General features: G+C 36.8%; 1 non-coding gene across 1 annotated transcript; it reads right to left on the reverse strand.

Annotated features, from left to right (window-relative positions):
- Positions 1 to 19,041: 19,041 nt before the first annotated feature.
- Positions 19,042 to 19,148, reverse strand: LOC141688331 (small nucleolar RNA R71). The gene has a single exon (XR_012561779.1). It is a non-coding gene; the product is annotated as a small nucleolar RNA R71 (small nucleolar RNA).
- Between the last annotated feature and the right edge of the window lie 419 nt (positions 19,149 to 19,567).

The following is a 19,567-nucleotide window of genomic DNA, read 5'->3' on the forward strand; positions in this document are numbered from 1 at the left end:
CTCACTCTTGCTTTATTTCTTCATCACACAACAACAGTTAGGAGAGATGGCCAGACTCCAGCAGACCCAGCGCAAGCGCGTGGGAAGCGTCCCGCGTCTTCCCGCTGATATTGTAGCTGCTATAGCTGCAGAGGTAGATCCATTGTAGTTTAGACCATCTACTTTTGAGAATCCAATTATGTATAATTATAACTTGTGGCAGATAATGGCAATTAACTGTAAATTATCAAGTAATCATTTTGGGTTGTAATAATTTTAAATTATGGATTCAAAGACTTGTACTTATTTCAATTTCATCTCTGAGACTATAGCAAGTTGTGGTGTGTGTTAGTGTGGGGTCACAGCATGAGGGTAATTATTATTAAGTAAGTAAAGTGATATTGTGGAAAGAAAGACCGTGACAACCCGGATTCCCGACCCCGGATCTGGGGGTGTTACATACGGCGCAACAAAAAAACGTACCCATATCTAGAATAATCATCAATGAAAGTGACGAAATATTCATAACCACCTCTTGCTTGGATATTCATGGGTCCACATAAATCAGAGTGAACCAATTTTAATAGTTGTTTGACTCTATTCCCCTTTGCATTGAAAGGCCTATTAGTCATTTTACCTTATAAGCAGGATTCACAAACTGGAAATGGCTCCACTGCCAATGAGTTTAAAGGCCCGTCTACTACCAGTCTTTGAATCCTCCTCAAGTTAATATGACCTAATCTCAAGTGCCAAAGATATGTTTGGTTCAAACTAGAAGGTTCCTTTCTTTTAGTAGAGTTAGAAGATGTGTTGTTCAATTTCCTAAATTGCAGTTGCAGTGCAGGTTGACTAGGATTAATTATATACAAATTTTCTTGCAATGTACCAGAACATATAATTCGTTTATTCATCATAATAGAAACATTACGATCCAAACAAACATTATAACCATCCAAAGCAAGTTTAGAAACCGAAATTAAATTCCTTCTAAAAGAAGGTACATAAAGACAATTGTTCAAAACCAAAATCCTATCAGAACCAAAAGATAAATGAATAACTCCTACTGCAACTACTGCTACTTTCGTAGCATCTCCCATGAACACGTATATCTCACCATCTCTAAGCATTCTGGATAGTTGGATCCCCTGCATAGAATTACAAACATGATCAGTGGCTCCTGTATCTACACACCAAGTGCTCGTAGATATAGCCGCTATAAATGTTTCTGTAACTAGAGAAAGAGACATACCAGTATTGTTTATCTTCTTAGGAAGAGGACAATCCTGTATCCAGTGACCTGACTGTTTGCATCTGAAGCACATTCTCTTAGGCTTTTTCACACCACCCTGAACTCCCACTTCCTTCACAGCTTTCTGGGTCTGAGCCTTTTTCTTCTTCTTAATACCTTTCGGCTTAGAGGAAGAACCTTTCTCAGCCACATTCACTTGAACACTCTGCCGAAATAATCCTTCAGCTGCCTGAAGTTCTGTCAGCAGTTCCGCGAGACTATACTGCCTCTTGTTTATGTTGTAATTCAAGCGGAACTGCTCAAAACTCTTGGACAAGCTCATAAGGATAATGTCAATCTGGGTTTCCCCGTCAAGTTCAGCACCAAGGATCTCTATCTCATTCAGATGCGACATCATCTTGAGAACAAGATCCCTTACAGGTGTGCCTTCAGCCATCTGAGTGTTCATTAAAGCCTTCATGGCTACTTGCCTAGCAGCCCTATTCTGATCTCCAAAAAGTTCCTTGAGATTAAAGAGCATATCCGAAGCAGTGGCCATAGACTGATGCTGATGCTGCAAAACACCCGACATTGCTGCCAGAATGTAACATCGCGATATCTCATCAGCCTTAATCCACCGTTTATAATACTCTTTCTCATCTTCAGGAGCATCAGCAGCAGGCTGTTCAGGCTTGGGTTCATAAGTGCAAAACTTGTACTCCTCAGCAGTCAACACAATGTCCAAATTTCGTTTCCATTCAATATAGTTAGGTCCGATAAGTTTGTTATCCTTAAGTATGGTGAATAGTGGATTAAAGCCCATTTTATCCTGAGAATCATGCATAAAAACATCACATAAATAAGGGTGCATTAATTATTAAGATCTAAATTATTAAAATTTAATGCACTAACATCTAAACACCATAAGCTTATGGTACACCACGATGTGTGACATGTATACCACCTAATTTTGTTTAAATGTTACTTCGGTCCTATTACTAAACAATATGCCACGTTGGGGTGGACTATATTATTTTTCATAGCTAAGTGTATACCATCATCAAATCTTAAATTATTCGAAATCTATGGAACTTGGTACGCCACGATGGGTGGCGTGTATACCTTCCAATATTCGTAATTTTGCCTTGAATAGAATACTTTAATTCAATATTCATCAATGGTTTGATTTCTAGGTAGTGGAGGAGTCACATCGGTCTCGCTTAAAACCCACAGCCTTACAAGTTCGATGAACCCGTTTTTGACAAAATCGCCCCAAATCAGAAATAAAGAAAATTTTGTTTCAGTAATTTCTATAACATTCTAGACACCATAAATTACATGCCACAATGGGTGACGTATATATAATTTATATTCGTCTTTATGTTAAATTACCTACAACCAATAATGGAGACCATGGGATTTAATTTCATATTAATTCCCTCTCCCACTTAGAATTTTTTTTATTAAAATTGAGGAATTTTAAAATTAAATGGGACCCTATGTTGTTATAATTATGTCTAATCATGTATTCAAAATACACACATAATTTTAGCAACATATAACATTTAATTAAAGCAATAAATAAATTTTATGTCCATGTCGTCCTAATTAAGTTAAACATGCAATTTTAAAAGAATTACACACATAATTAACGACACACATAATCAATAAATTAAAGCAATAATTAAAATTTAATGGAAAAAATTAAAATAAATTTTCCACTATTATGGCCCTTGAAAAAAAATCCAGCTCTAAAAAAAAATCTGCCCCAAACGCGTCCCGACGCCCCAAACAGCCCCAGCAGACCCGGCAGCCCCAGCAGTCCGAGCTACCGCAGCGGCCCCAGCAGCCCCAGCTGCCGCAGCGGCCGCAGCGCGCGCGCACCTGTTGCTTTTCTGTGAGTTTTGTTTTGATTTTGTTCGATCCAAACATCAACAGCAGCCCCTTGTAATCGCACAGCGAAACAAAAAACTACCGAAATTGATTTCCGATCGCACATAACTATTACAAAATACCCGGAACAATTACAAAAAAATAGATCTAATACAAAACTAATTTTGTAAAATCTATTCTAACACGATCAACCCTCGTGTAAATTACAACCACGATTAAACCACGTGGAAACCAAAACAAAAATTATACACGATTAAACCACGTGGGATCCAAACACATAATTAAAATATATATGGCCATAATAGTGGATTAACAACCTGTATCAAAACCAATACAAGCAAAACACTATATACACGCATATATAATTACGACATGGACATTATATCATAAAACGTAGAACCCATTACCAGGCTCTGATACCAATTGTTGGGAACCACGGACTTAGGGTGTTACTACGTTTTACGATAAAGATTACGAAAAGATGATTACCTTGTTAATGGTTGATTCCACGCTCTTCTATTGTATTCCCAAATTCCCTTGAGCGAAGTGTGGCCTTCGTCTTCTCAAGTTATCCTCTCTTCTTGCTCCTTGGTGGCTACAATATGTTTTCACACAATCCCAAGCAAGAAGAGAATAAGAATATATATAGGCTACAATAGGGACCATTGATAATTAGGTTGGGCCTTCTAATTACATCTTGAGCCTAGCCCAATGTAATTAAATATTAATTCAATCCACTAAAGAATTAATATTTGCACTACCTTTCCTAATACCGTAATTTAATTAATTCGGTTCCAATACTATTTGCTTATTAAATTCCCCATGTTTAAAATATCATATGTCCATTAATTAAATAAATTATTGATAATTTATTTAATTAATATCTTTCATCCTTGATCATCCACTCAACCTTTATTTAATTATGCCAGAATAAATTCCACCTGCAGGGTTTCACATAATTAAATCTTTTTGAGCTTTCAAGGGGACATCATTAACCCGAATATTATCAGGACATGGATTCCTTCAATAAATAATATCCACCATGTATATAATTCCATCACCCAAAATATAATGATATAATTCAAAAGAATTATTTCATATATAAATCAAAGCATGTAAATAATATACACGTGTCAATTACTATTTCCGGATTAAGAACCTAAGCATTAATAATAACATAGAATCTTAGTTCTCATTCTTAATCAGTATTAAGGGAACAATTCTAAATTTGATCATTTTCAATATACACAAAGTATACTAGTATCATTTATTAGTCAATATAAACTAATCTAAATAATACTACAGCCATACCAGTGGATTGTCCAACACCACCTGTGCTGTGAACCTTATTATATTATATAACCGTATTTAACAATCTAATATTCTGTATCCCATTTGATACTAGATTGTTCACAATATATAATATCAGACAACATGTAAACATTCAAATGATTCTCAAATAAACTGGCCAGAAATAAATGTACATACTTCAAATAAATATTTTCAGTATACACTAACACCAAGAACATTGCTCTCGGCTTCTTCACTATTTTTAAGAAGAAAAATTCCAAAAATCAAGATCCAAGCTTTGTTAATTTGCAAGGTAGTTACCCAAGGTCCCTTATGATTAGATAAGCATATCCTAGGAGTTTAAGCTTCTATTTCTTCATGAATCTCTTCCAATAAATCAAGGAAGAAGATGATGAATAGTGTTTTCAAGATTTCTAACTTTATTTTCTTTGATTTCCTTTAAGATCCAAGCATTCCTAAGCTATTTCAAGGCTTCTTAAGGCTTCCTAGCTACTCTATTCACTCCAAGGAAGGTATAACCCCTCCAAACCCTAACTTTACTTTGAGTATTAGGTTTGGTTTTGTTTGTTATAGTTCATGAGAGCATGATTCTTGTATGTTTAGAATTTGGTTGGAATTATAATGATTTTGGGTTATAAATCTTGGTTGTTGGTTGATGAACCTTAAGTATAGTTAGTAGCTCTTGTTTGAGATTGAATAAGTTGGAAAAACTTTGAGGTTATGGACTGAGTTAGTAAGGTTTGGATGAATTTTGGTGGTATTATGGGTTGATTTGTGGTTGATTTGTGGTTGATTGGAGTAGTTTAAACTTTGGTAATCGTGTAAACATAGCCGTCGTAATGCCCGATTTACCTTAAACTGTTTTGTGCTTAAATTTTGCACCAGAACACTCACTGCCATGAACTGACCATTGCCATGATTAGATAGTTCATGTTACGACCTTCGTTTTGATATGTTGTTCGCTTGAATCCGATGTACGGTTTAGGAGAAACGACCGTTTTAAGTAACGACGTTTCGCGAACGGACCATTACCCCTCGCCTTACTTTGAAACCTTGGTTAAGGCCCCTAAAAGACTAATTGGATTACGAAACAATTATATAATGTGGATTAGGAAGTTGGTAAATTACTCGCGAAAGAATCGCCTTAAAATTCGTAATGGTTAATTTATTAAAAATGGTGGAGTCGAGGGTACTCGAGCGACTTAAGTGAATCGTTAAGCGCAAAAGCGAGCGTTAGAGTCTAGTTGGTTAAAGTGTAGATTCTTAAGCGACTTTGGTTTAATTCCAACTTATATGTTGTTTATAGGTTACCAAGCTCGTCCCAGGCCTTTTACCACCCCCAGTCGCTCAGGCAAGTTTTCTACCCGTTATACTGTTGTTGTGATGTATATATGTATATGCATTATCTTGGGATAAGTGCATGATTGTTATTAACAAATCTTGCGATATATTGGAGCATGTTGATATGGTATATATGCATGCCTGTTTCATAATCTTGATATCTAATTGTTGATTCAATTGCTTATAAACTGCATAATACCTATGCCAGAGATAAGTAGTAGTTGCGTATACCCTTAGTATAGGGGACCCAAAGGTAAACATTTTCTAAACCGGGAGTCGATGTTCCCGAGTATAATATATATATATATATATATATATATGAATAGTTTTCAAAACTATTATTCGAATAAGGTTTATTCGATAACTTTATTTTACTTAATGAATATTATTTTGAATATTCATTCGAGGACTTATGACTCCGCTTATTTTATTTAATGAATATTATTTTGAATATTCATTCGAGGACTTATGATTCCGTTTATTTTATTTAATAAATATTATTGTGAATATTCATTCGAGGACTTAAGACTCCGTTTATTTTATTTAATGAATATTATTTTGAATATTCATTCGAGGGCTTATGACTCCACTTCTTTTATTAAATAATATTCTTTATTTTATTAAAGAATAATGTTTCGATAATCAAACTTATTTTCGATTATTCAAATAAAGATCGTACTTTCGTATAAGTATATCTTTGGTTATTTATTATTCATTTCAAGTATGAGTTTTAAAACTACTACTTCAATTATTTTTATAAAGATTATCCTTATGGGAATATTATTTAAATAATAATATTCAGATATTTTCATATATATCGGGACTGATTTATTTTCTTAAATCAACATTACTTCAAACATTCTTAAAAATGTTTTCGAGTCTTCAAAATTATTTTAAAAGTCAGAGCGGATCCTAAAACTCGTTTTCAAATTTAAGATCTTCCTTTCGAAGGGGATTTAAATACTCGCTTAAAAATCTGAGGGATCCGGCTCCGTGATGTATTTTTATATTCGCAACAAGGTTGCTGTTTTGATAAAAAGGGTTTTTGATTACTTACCCAACATTCGGGAAGTAAAATTCTTGGCATGAGTTTAATCCATTAACAGGCATCGCCTGGGAAATATCGGTGAGCTTTCCTTTCCAACTAGATACGACTTCTTGGTGGAGCCGTATCAATAAGTTTCTACTTGGGGAAAGGGGGGTCAAGCTTTACGTTTCAGAGTCATGGATTTCATCTGAACTAGGAGTGGCGTAAGTGGTCGAGTGGCGCCGGTCCAGCCTTATTATATTGGCCCAAATGGCCTGGAAGTTCCGCTAAGACGGTCCATTCCTTAGGAGTCCAGTGTTCGGTTGACAAGTAAATCCGTCAGGTTCTCCTCTACATGTAGAAAATGGTGGGGTTGCACTACTGCGACTGATCATCGTAAGTGGTCTTCCTGGCGCGGCAAACTCCCGTAATGAGTTCATCATCCAGTTGGATATTTCTGCAACACTACCCGGAGCATTCGATCGAAAGGCTACGGATGGGTGATTGCTGAGCATTGACAGGGTCAAACAGTTATAATGATGTTTCCCTCAAATGAAGTATCTCGTAACTTCATTTCTTTTAAACAACATTTCAAAGATTGAATATATTCATGTCTTATCGTGTAGTCTCATCTATGTGATGAACTTTCGAAACTGTTTATACCTTGAACGGTGGTGGTTCAAGTAGTATTCGGAAAAGATATAAGTATATTGGAGTATCTTGTAACTTCATCTTTTCAACTTATATCTAGTTAATGATTATCTTATACATGACAAAGATTTTCAGAAAAACGTTGAGACAAGGTTAAATTTATGAGATCACCTTGCAACGATATTTTTATACAGTTATAAACTGGAACTCTGCGTATATTATGCATGGCAGAGGATTTCAAAGATTTTGAAAAGTATATATACATATATACTAAATATTTTGCGACTTGGTCGCATTAAGAGGTCAAACTTGGTTTCAATTCTTCTTGACCAAGACTTTCATGAGTACTATAAGAATGCTCATATATTGTTAATTATTATACATATTATTTTGGTGGGTTTGTTGCTCACCCTTGCTTTCTTCTTTCATCACACAATAACAGATAGAAAAGATGAACATGACCAAGCTTCCAATTCGCAAGCGGTTAGGAAACGTTCCGCAGTTTTCTGGAAGCGTTGATGCCGCCGTAGCTGAGGTAGGAACTACCAATAGGCTAGGCTTTCAACTATTGATGAACCAGACTTATGTATATTATGAATGGTAATAATGGCAAAGAATATGTAAAGTATTCAGAAACCCTTTTGAGGTGAAATGGTTTATAATTGTGGAGTAAAATGACTTATGTTATTTTTGGTATTCATCTCTGAGACTGTAACTTGTGGTGTGTGTGTGTATATTGTGGGGTCACAGTACGCAGCAGTTGGTTGATTGTTAAGGTTAAGTATTATTAAGGGAAATGGAACTCGTGACAACCCGAATCCCCGACCTCGGATTTGGGGGTGTTACAGAATATGAATGCAAAGTTTGCTAATATGCCATTTGCACCTAATCCTTATTATGCTGCATTTAGTATGACACAAATGCCATTTAGCATGCCTTATTGGAATAACATGTTCACTAATAGCATGCCATTCTCTGTTGATTATAATATGCATGATAATTATGTTGTAATGAATGGTTTCAAAGGCCCAACTCAAATGACCAAGGATGAATCTGATATCCCCAAGTCAAATGAGATAAAGCCTAAGAAACAGAAAAAGAAAGCTAACAAGGCAGGACCCAAGGAAACTTGGGTACCAAAATCAACTTGATTTGATTTTGATGTGTGCAGGGAAACATAAAGAATCTTTGGTACTTGGATAGTGGTTGTTCAAGACACATGACTTGTGATTCTACCCTGCTCACAGAGTTCAAGGAGAGAGCTTGCCTAAGTATTACTTTTGGAGATAACAGCAAGGGTTATACTGTGGGATATGGCTTAATTTCAAAGGACAATGTCATCATTTAGGAGGTTGCCTTAGTGGATGGTCTCAAACACAACTTATTGAGTATCAGCCAGCTTTGTGATTTAGAAGCCTGTGTTGTGACTAACAAAAGAAGCAACAAAGTGGATTTCACTGGTGTGAGGAAAGGATATGTGTACCTAGCTGATTTCAACTCATATAATACAGAATCTGTTACTTGTCTTCTCAGTAAAGCAAGTCAGGATAAAAGTTGGCTATGTCACAAGAAGCTATCCCATTTAAACTTCAAGACCATGAATGAGCTAGTAAAGAAAGAACTGGTTAGAGGCATTCCTCTAGTAGAGTTTTCTAAGAATGGATTGTACGATGCCTGCCAAAAAGGGAAGCAGATTAAAGCATCATTCAGGAAGAAACTTGATTCAACAATTGAAGAACCTTTGCAACTACTACACATGGAATTGTTTGGACCAGTCAATGTGTTGTCCATCTCAAGGAAAAGATTTTGCCTAGTAATTGTAGATGATTTCTCAAAGTTCTCTTGGACATATTTCCTAAAGTCTAAAGATGAGGCTAGTGAAATCATCATCAATCACATAAGGCAAGTTAATAATCATCCTGATTTCAAGGTTAGAAGAATCAGGAGTGACAATGGAACTGAGTTCAAGAATTCAGTCATGAGAGCATTCTGTAAGGAAAATGGGATTCTGCATGAGTTTTAGCAGCAAGAACTCCACAACAGAATGAAGTAGTGGAAAGGAAGAACAGATCACTTATTGAAGCTGCAAGGACAATGCTTGAAGAATCTAAACTGCCAAAATATTTATGGGCTGAAGCTGTAAATACTGCATGTTACACTCAGAATATTTCCCTGGTTAATCAAGCAAGATGCATGACTCTCTATCAATTATTCAAGAACAAGAAGCCAACTCTAAATTTTCTTCATGTCTTTGGCTGCAAATGCTATATTCTGAGAAATCAAACTGATCAAAATGGGAAGTTTGATGCTAAAGCAGATGAAGGAATTTTTGTTGGATATGTTGTTGGTAAAGCATATAGAGTCTACAATCTAAGAACCAACATTGTTGTGAAATCAATACATGTTGTGTTTGATGATAAAAAGATTGAAGGACTGCAAGATGGAGATTACCATGAGAGCCTCAAATTCGATAATGTGGAGATGGTTAGTGATGACAGTGATGATGAAAGTGATCAGGAAACAATATCAAAGGATAATGCAGAAAAATCTTCTACCAATGAAGCATAAAACTCAACATCTGTTGAGTTGCATAATGCTTCATCCGTCGGGAGGCAATCTGCGTTATCCGTCGGGAGACAACCAGCTTCATCCGTCGGTACTCAAAATTCACCATCTGTCGGGTTATCAAAAGGAGCAGGAAGTCAGGATAGATCACCTATAGAAAGTTCCTCTTTCTCAAATCAAAGATCCACAAACTCAGGGGGAGTTTCTAACAATCAAAACTCAATCATACATCAAGACAACAATGAGGCCTCTTCATCCAGAGCTAATCTACCTCAACAAAGGAAATGGATAAAAGATCACCCATTTGAGCTTATAATTGGTGATGTTTCCTCTTTAGTTCGAACCAGGAGAGCAACTCAAGAAGAATGTCTATACAACAGCTTTCTTTCCAAGGAAGAACCAAAAAAGGTAGAAAAAGCTTTGTTGAATCCTTATTGGATTTTAGCTATGCAGGAGGAGCTAAACCAATTTGAAAGGAATAATGTATGGAAGCTGGTGCCCAAGCCTAAAGGAAAGAATCCAATAGACACCAAATGGGTATTCAGAAACAAGATGGATGAAAATGGCATAGTAGTCAGGAACAAAGCTAGATTGGTTGCTAAGGGATATTGTCAACAAGAAGGAATAGATTTTGATGAAACATTTGCTCCTGTTGCAAGACTTGAAGCCATCAGAATCTTCTTAGCCTATGCAGCCCATGCTAATTTCAAGGTCTATCAAATGGATATCAAAAGTGCCTTTCTGAATGGAGATTTGGAGGAGGAAGTCTATGTCAGTCAACCTCCTGGTTTTGAAGATCCAAATTTTCCAGAACATGTCTATTATCTCATGAAAGCACTTTATGGATTGAAGCAAGCACCTAGAGCCTGGTATGACACTTTATCAAAGTTCCTTTTGGAAAACCATTTCACAAGAGGTACTGTAGATAAAACTTTATTCTTTAGAAATGTTAATGGCTCTAGTATACTTGTTCAAATTTATGTAGATGATATTATTTTTGGCTCTACAGATGAGAAACTTTGCAAAAAGTTTTCCAAATTGATGCAAAGTAAGTATGAAATGAGTATGATAGGAGAACTAACTTACTTTCTTGGTTTGCAAGTTAAGCAAGTTAGTGATGGAATATTCATTAGTCAAACTAAATATATTTTTGATCTTTTAAAGAAGTTTGATCTAATGGATTGCACATCTGCAAAAACTCCCATGGCTACTGCAACTAAGCTTGAACTAAACACTACTGAAAAGTCTGTAGATATTTCAAGTTATAGGGGTATGGTTGGCTCACTTCTGTACTTAACAGCTAGTAGGCCAGATATAATGTTTGCTACATGTTAATGTGCTAGATTTCAGGCTGATCCTAGAGAATCTCACTTAATAGCTATTAAGAGAATTTTCAGATAACTCAAGGGAACACCAAAACTTGGCATTTGGTACCTTAGAGATTCTGGTTTTGATCTAACTGGTTATTCAGATGCAGATTATGCAGGTTGTAGAATTGATAGAAAAGGTACAACAGGAACCTATCAATTTCTAGGAAACAAGCTTGTGTCCTGGTTCAGTAAAAAGTAAAATTAAGTTTCTACTTCTACAGCTGAAGCTGAATATATTGCTGCTGGCAGTTGCTGTGCACAGATTTTATGGATGAAAAATCAATTGCTAGACTATGGTTTGCAAGTTGAGAGGATTTCTATTTTCTGTGATAACACAAGTGCAATTGCCATCACTGAAAATCCAGTACAACATTCAAGGACAAAGCACATAGATATCAAGTACCACTTCATAAGGGAACATGTAATGAATGGTACTGTGGAACTACATTTTGTTCCAAGTGAGAAGCAGCTTGCAGATATCTTTACCAAGCCACTGGATGAATCCACCTTTTCAAGGTTGGTAAGTGAGTTAGGTATGCTTAATTATTCTTAAATCTATATGAGATAATTTGCAAGTTGACATGCAGCTAGAAATTTAATTGATTTTTCAGTCTTGGATGAAATTTTGGCTAAGTCAAAATTTACATCTCGACGGATGATCTTTATCCATCGAGTTTGATCATCCGCCGGTATACTATTTGCTAATAAAAATCAATTATTTTTCTGGAATATTTTATAACTCGACGGATAAAAGTCTATCCTCATCCGTCGAATTGTCTTAATCCTAGCCGTTAATTCCCTGAACATTATCCATCGAGTATACTTACAGTTTGTAAGCATAACACGACGGATAATGGGTGGAATTTTTACAGTTTATTTTTAAACGGATATTTTAGGCAATTTTAATTGGTTACTTTATTTACTTTATTATTTTTAGCAGTTATTTTTGAGATAGTATAAAAGCTTATTTCACTTCAATTGCTTTTCTTTTATCATTCTCAAATCAACTGCTCAAATTTCTTTCTCTTTCAAAGCACTTACTCTCTCTCTTCAAGCTCTCATTCTCTAACAATGACGCCCATTGTCAAGATTATGTCTCAAACTGGGTTTATTTATGAGAAGAACAATTTCACTGCACTAGTAAACAAGGGTATTCAGCAATCTGGTGACTATCACAAGATGATGGACTTTGTGAAGAATTGCAAGCTTAGCTATGCCATGCTGGAATCTCCCACAATCTTTTGTGAAGTTGTTGAAGAGATGTGGACCACTGCTACATACAACTCAACAGATAAGACCATCACTCTAACCATTAAAGGTAAATAATTCTATATCAATAGTGATGTTATAAAAGCATGTTTCAGGATTCCTGATAACACTATGACCTCACCACACACTGACACTGATATAATCAATATGCTTAATTCCATGAACTATGCTCTTTTTACTTCTAAGCTAAGTGACATTAGGAGATTGGGTCTTAGGAAGGAATGAAGTTTTATGTGTGATGTAGTGACAAAGGTATTTTCAGGTAAATTCAGTAATTTTGATTCAGTCAATATCTCCATGCTTAACATGCTCTACATGCTAGTTACAGATAAGTTCTATAATTTCAGTGACCTCATTTTGTTTGAGTTGGGTTTCAAACTAAGAGAGTTAAATAAGAGAGGTAAGAATGTGTATTATGCTAGATTCTTTATGATGTTAGCTAACCATCTCTCTGAGGGTATTGTGCTTGAGAACCCTAACAACAAATTAGATTGTTGGGTTCAAGAGAGAAGGCTCATTGCAGATTTGAACAGGGCCAATCGTCACAAGGAGGTGCCACTGTTCTATTTCCTTGTAATGGAAGCACCTCAGGTAAGTGAGGTAAGTTCATCTATCCCTACTACTATTCCAACCTCACTAATTTCTTTGAATTCTAGTGTGGCTATGGCAACTGTGTCAATGACCCAACAATTGCCTACCCAAGCTACCAAACCTGCAAATATTTCAAAATCCAAATCAAAGAAAGCCCCCTCTGGTATCTCTCAAAAGATGTCAGTTGCAAAATCCACCAAAACCAAAGAGAGGAGTGTGCAGGTGGGTAAGACAGGTGAGGAAAGGGGTGAACATAAAAGAAACCCTAAGGATAAGGATGGAAAGTTGAGTGGTTCCCAACCTAGCCACACTGCAGTTTCCCAACAAACTACAGTGCTTAAAAAGGATAAAAGCTCATTTCTAGTTGCATCCTCCCAAAAGGATGTAGTTATTTAATAAAGCTCTCAACCAAGAGCACAAGCCAAAAGGGTTAGGGACACAAGCTCACCCCAAACTTATGCCAGAAAGAAGAAATCTAAAACCCTTGGGGATGCACAGGGTACACACACTGTGCAAACTGGTGCTAAAGACACAGTCACTGCACCTTCACAAATTCAGTTTGATGTGACTCCAATAAATATGGAGTCACAGCCAGAATCTCTAGTAATAGAAGCATCTCAAACACCAAACTCACCCACAAACTCACTGGATGTGGATATGATAAACATATCAATTGCTGATTCCCCTTCTTTAACTTTGTTGGGGAAGCCAAAATCTAGTGCAAGTGAGCATCATCTTTTAGATGATTTGTTGGCTCACTTGCCCATTCTTTCAGGAACTGTTGAATCATCTGTGCCCAAAATATCTTCAATCAGCATAGAGTCCACAATAGTTTCCATTCCTAGTTCATTCATTTCTACTCTCTAGATGGATATTGCTCATCCGTCGAGTAGTGATTGTATCCCGACGGATAAGCTTAACAACAGTTATCCGTCGGATAGCAAAACCACTCACCCGATGGATATCACTCATCCGTCGAGTATCTCTGCACAGCTTCAAACTTCATTTATTTCAAGTGCAGAAGAATTAGTGGTTGTACAGTCACTATTAGGATTGAGAGAGAAGAGTGTTATGAGTGAGAGTCTGGGTTGCTCCCAGGAAAAAGGAGAGGAAATGAGTGAAATCATGCAATCCATTTCTTCAGGATTGGCAAAAGAAAGTGAGAGGAGTCTCACCTTAGATGGTGAAGGTGAGGGTGTGAGGGTGGGGAGCCAGGGTGAGACTCTGATGCAATAAAAGAGAGAAAATGAGAGAAATGCAGGTACTAGAGCTATAAGGATGGATACCATTGCTAGTGAGTCAATGAATGTCCAGGATACAGACAGGGAGGGACTATCTCAGCAACCTAAAGCTGTTATAGATTCCACCTCCCTTGATGCTGAGCCATTTACTCACCCTGTTTCAGCTTATCAACTTCTAGCTGAACAGGGCAATGACAATGCATAAAGGATGCTCAATCTGGTGCATACAACACAGTCTATGATAAGAGCTAAGGATGCCATCACAGCTTTGCCTTCTACAGCTGGTGATGTGGATTATGAGACTGGTGGCTCAGCTGATTTCTTTGGTGATGAAAGTGGGGATAGTGAAGATGAAGCAATGGACATAGGGGAGAAGTAGGTTCCAGTTCAAGATCAGGTATGCCATCATGGGCATTTTCAAAGCACTGTGATGAGCACTACTTCAAGACAACCCTGATCCAACTAATCAATCAGACAAATACTGCTCTTCAAACCACTTCAAATTCCAGCACCAAGAAGCTCCTTCAGGCACATCTAGCCTCACTGCAACTTTAACAAATTCAAGGCTTCCAACATGCTAGGGATGTAAACACCATCAAGGGTGATATTAAGGAGATGAAGAAGGCCATTTCAAACAAGATGGATTCTAAGCTTCCAGAAGCTACAATGCTTGACATCAAGAGGCAATTAAGGAAAAATTCTGATCTTGCAACCAAAATAGATGCCTTGGATACAAGGATGTCAGCCATGAAAGCATCTTTAACAGCCATTCATCTTCATCAAGCCCAACAGACAGATTTACTTCAAAAACTGGTGGCTGCTCAAACCCCCTCCTCTACTCAACTTGATGATAACAAAAAGGGGGAGAAAGGACCAAGTGAGGGGGAGAGGCTTCAAATTCAAATCAGTAAAGTAATTGTGCCTTCAATTACTATTTCAAAACCACCAGTTACAGACAGTATAGATCTGATAAATGCAGCAGCAAGCAACATTAGAGCAATTGAAATGAAGCAGTTAAAGCCAATCAACTGGGAGAAGATTGATGAGGATATACAAAAGAAGTTTGGACTAGTTAAGGAGCCAGTAAAGTCAGCCATCCATCACTCTCAAGTCAAGCAAATTTCTGTGAATGAGATGAGCATGAACTATCTGGAAAGGGGACAGTCATCCTGCATCAAATCTCCAAAGGCTGAAATAATTCTGAAACCAAGGGTGAACTATCCAAAATATCATTGAAGAACCCTTTGGATACTGTGTATGAGATACCTAAGCCTGATGAAAAGAAGCTTATGTCAAGGTCAATTGCTTTCTACAAAGATCCAGCTGATTCAGCTTTGAAAAAAAAGAATTGCTAAAGTTTTCAGGAATGGGAAAGAAATTTGTGTAGTGGCTGGACATCCTCAATTTGCTGAAGCAAAGAGAGAAGAAAAGGCCAAATTAAAGCAGGAAAAGAAGCAAGCTGCTCTAGATGTTAAAAAGGCTAACCAAAAGAAAGAGCAAATTGCTATCTTGGCCAAGCTACATGTTGTAAATTCATCAAAACAAATTCCTGCTCAGCCATCTGAAATCATTGAATCTCAAGATCCAAAGAAGCAAGTTGAACAACAGAAGAAAGCTCCAAAAATCAAGGAATTGGCTAAAAGAACCAAAAGGAAACTGGACATTGTTGATAAGGAATTGGAGAATCAGTTTCCCAAGGAATCCACTCCAACTACAACTCAAGCATCAAAACCCTCTGTGGTATTTGAAGATATCAAGGTGGTGGATCCTTACAGGAACATTCATGGTGAACCTATTGTGCCTAAGGATGAGCCAATAAAATGGGAGAACATACCAATTCCTGACTTCAATTTGCCAATCCTTAGTAAGCCAAAGAGAACAAAATCAAGAGCAGTCAAGAAAGTGAAGTTGTCACCTCTCAAATCCAAATCTCTAGTCAAAGCTCAATCTAAAGTCAACAAGGGAGATTATATGTACTTGTGTGACATCAAGGAGTTTTCTGATCTAAATCTCTATCTAGATGAACTAGATGAAGTGAGAGGAATTGATGCATATAGAAACCTACCTGAAAGGTTAGTGTTCAAATACAAGGGAGGAAAGGAGATTCAGTGGCCACTTCACATGATCCTTCGAAAAAGCCAAGTTGTAATGATTAAGGTTTATTCATCTTTCAAGAAGAACTTTGGGTTCAATGTTACTGCTAGAAGATTGGTTCTGAAGAAGATTGAAGAACTAAGGAGTGTTAGAGCTAAAGATGCACTCCCAAAGACTCTAATCATCCCTTACACAGGGAGAAGAGTGAATCTAAGGCCCTACTGGATGATGGAGTTCATGAATGACAAAGGAGTGAGAAGATTTTTCAGATTAGAAGACCAATTGAGCATCTCTAGCAATGAGACTCTCTTGGAAATGCAAGAAAAGCTAAATCTCTCAGAATCTGATGAACTGAAATTCCACAGGCAGCTCCAAAATCAGATTGAAGAAAACAACAGAAAGCTTGGAAAGAGATCCAGACCTGCAGGGAACTAGATAAATCTGCTTAGGCTAGAGGAGCATCTTGAAAATGACTCTGAGCTAAACTTTATACATTCTGTTATTTGAAGTACTTTTCAGTATTATCTACTTTCCTTTAAAGTTATATTTTTAGGGTGTTTTGTTATCATCAAGTATCTCTTAATTTATGGCTACAATTCCAGTAGACATAAATTGGGGAAGATTGTTGTGTATATGTTGTGTATTTGATGATTTCATGAACAAAACACCTTGGTAGATTTTACTTAGTGAAATTGTAGCACTCGACAGATAAGGATTGTAGTCCCGACGGATGACTCAATATAGTCCCGACGGATGATGATTTATTATCCATCGAGTGAGTAGCTTATGTAATAATAAGTCTGTAGCAAATTTCTGCATACACATTATTTAGAATCTGTAGTAGTACTTAAGTCAAGTTGACTTTAACTAGATATGCAGAATAGGTTGATTAATTGTACATATATGATATCTTGTAATTCTGCATAAATAAAATGAAGTCAAGTGCCAGATTGCTACCCGACGGATAACCAACAATGAATTCGACGGATGATCAACAACCGGACGGATGATCAATAACTCGACGGATGATCAATAACTCGACGGATGATCATAAACCCGACGGGTAAAGAATTCAAATATCTGTTGACAGTGATAACACAGTCACATGCATCGAGTGTATGCAAATGGAATGTGGTAGCCTATTCAACTAGGTTTTCGAGAACAAAGAAGCATTGTCATTTCCATGCTATTATGAAGATATTCAAAGATGCTGGAATAGAGTAATGAAGTAGCTTTGTATTAGAGTTGATAGTTTTTATTTTATTATCCTGTCTTATTACTTTGTAATCTTGGTGATATATAAACCAAGAAGCAGCAAATAGAATAGTAACTAAGGAACTAAGCAACCAAGAGAGAAATATTTGTAAGTTGCATTCTTAGCATTTCTCTCATTCTTAGTTGTTATCATTTTGTAAGCAGCTGTGAGCTTTTTTTTGCACACAGAGTTCTCTCGATATATATTATATATCTCTGTGGAATCATTCAAATCCACCAGAAAGTTTTTAAAGACTCTTGTTTTTAATTACTTATGTTTTGATTCATTTCAAGTAACTATTCCACATTCTGCTAATCAATTCACACTTATATATATATTTGAGTTAGAACATTTTTATTCAAGAAAAAGTTTCAAGAATTCCATTCAACCCCCCTTCTGTAATTTTTGTTACATTGTTAAGGGACTGACAATATTTAATGAAGTTAGGATCCCATGTTTGTCATATATAGTAATTCAACCTCAATTCTCTTTGTTAATGTTATTTAGTATAATCTCTTCATTTAATCAAAACCCAACATGTTATTTGTCTTAGCATTGAGCGATAACCATACATTGTTGCATATGTGCATAAATTGAACTTAACCTAAATCAGTCTCTGTGGGAACGAATCTGATTTATATCTTATACTACTTGTGAACGCGTATACTTGCGTAAATATTAGCGCGTGTTTTCGCCCTAACAAGTTTTTGGCACCGCTGCCGGGGACTCGGTGTTAATTTTTAGTTTATGTGCTTGTCATCAGTGGTCGTTAAAGTTCACTGACTCAGACTCTTTTACTTTCACGATTACTTGTTGTGTTTCAGGTACTCATCACAATGGGAGATCCAGCAGCACAAACGAAAGCCTTGATGTAATTCTCTCAACCTAGAATCAATGACAGTCAATATAGCATTGTCAGGCCAACTATCACAGCTAATACCTTTGAGATCAAGCCTGGCATAATTCAATAGGTGCAGAAGTCAATCCAGTTTGGGGGTTCTTCAACAGAAGATCCCAATATGCACATTAGGGATTTCATTGAGATCTGCGACACCTTCAAGTTCAACGGTATTTCTGAAGATGCTGAGAAGCTGAGACTATTCCCATTCTCTCTGAGGGACAAGGCTAAGAGCTGGTTACACTCTCTACCAGCTGGTTCGATTACTACTTGGGAAGATCTTGCTCAAAAATTTCTCACAAAATTCTTCCCTATGGCAAAGACAGCTGCAATTAGGAATGCTCTTACTCAATTTGAGCAGCAAATGGGAGAATCTTTGTGTGAAGCTTGAGAGCGCTACAAGGAGATTCTTAGGAAGTGTCCACATCATGGAATGCCTGATTGGATGATCATCAATTGCTTCTATAACAGTTTGGGAGCACAGTCAAGACCCATGATCGATGCAGCATTAGGTGAAGCATTATGGGCAAGGAGCTATGAGGAAGCTTATGATCTAATTGAACTGATGGCTGCTAATGAATATCAGTATCCAACTCAGAGATTGCCACAAGGAAAGGTAGCAGGAGTTCCTCAAGTGGATACAGCTACGGCTATCAATGCTCAACTAAAGGAGTTGTCTATGAAGATCGATTCTCTGGCTAACTATGGTGTTAATCAGATAACCAATGTTTGTGAGCTATGTGCAGGTTCGCATGCGACAGAGCAATACGCTATATCTAGTAAATCAGCTCAGTTTATGAGTAACTTTCAGAGAACGCAGCAACCAGTTCTAGACACTTATCATCCTGACAACT

This window comes from Apium graveolens, chromosome 9 (genome assembly GCF_009905375.1).
Source record: "Apium graveolens cultivar Ventura chromosome 9, ASM990537v1, whole genome shotgun sequence".
Taxonomy (NCBI): Eukaryota; Viridiplantae; Streptophyta; class Magnoliopsida; order Apiales; family Apiaceae; genus Apium; species Apium graveolens.